The following is a 793-nucleotide window of genomic DNA, read 5'->3' as shown; positions in this document are numbered from 1 at the left end:
AAATCTCTTTCAAGGGGAAGGAGCAGATGCAGACGAGGTCAGACATGGATGAACTGCAGAAGAAGATCCAGTCAGGAGATGGCAGGACCGGTTGCATGTTTCCCAGAAAAGAGTCATAATAGTATTTGTTTTTGTTTTGGTATTATATTGTATTGCCCACTTACAGGGACATCCTGATTGTGAAGCAGACCGCTGATTCACATTGAGGTCCACCATGCTGGAACTTTTGATTTCAACTGCTGAAATGAATTAAATCTTTTAAAAGGTAGTCATTGTCCTGTACTTCCCAAGAGAAAGAAAAAACAAAGAACACTAACAGAGGTCAGGTTGCCCAGGTGTTTGGCCTGGTTTATCAGAGCTCCTGAGGGCAGCTGTGGATCATCCAGCAGGGGGCAGTCTTGTAGCTATTGGAATATTAATGTGAGTGAATGTTAGATAACCAGCATTTATATAGAAATAAAAGCTTAGAAAAAGTGCGTGTGTGAATGGGTGAATTAGGCAAGTTGTCCAGGTGTCTTCCCTGCTCACCCTGATACGAAGAAACCTGAGTAGTCTCGCGGGTCAAATCGCATCAGTCACACCTGGCAGCTCCCCTGTTGATCATGGCACTTGGTTTTTTATCTGACTTGGTTTCAGAGGCTGGACAGCAGGCCATCAAAGATAGATATTACTTGGAAACGCTAAAGCAACTTATTTGGATTAAAATAGATTAATATTCATATATATAATGTTTCATAAAAGGTTAAAAAATGAATGTTCATTATTTAGACTTTTTTGTCTAGAAGATTGTATT

This window comes from Haplochromis burtoni, unplaced genomic scaffold (genome assembly GCF_018398535.1).
Source record: "Haplochromis burtoni strain Fernald_Lab_line unplaced genomic scaffold, NCSU_Asbu1 Contig_1285, whole genome shotgun sequence".
Taxonomy (NCBI): Eukaryota; Metazoa; Chordata; class Actinopteri; order Cichliformes; family Cichlidae; genus Haplochromis; species Haplochromis burtoni.
This window is presented reverse-complemented; position numbering follows the sequence as displayed.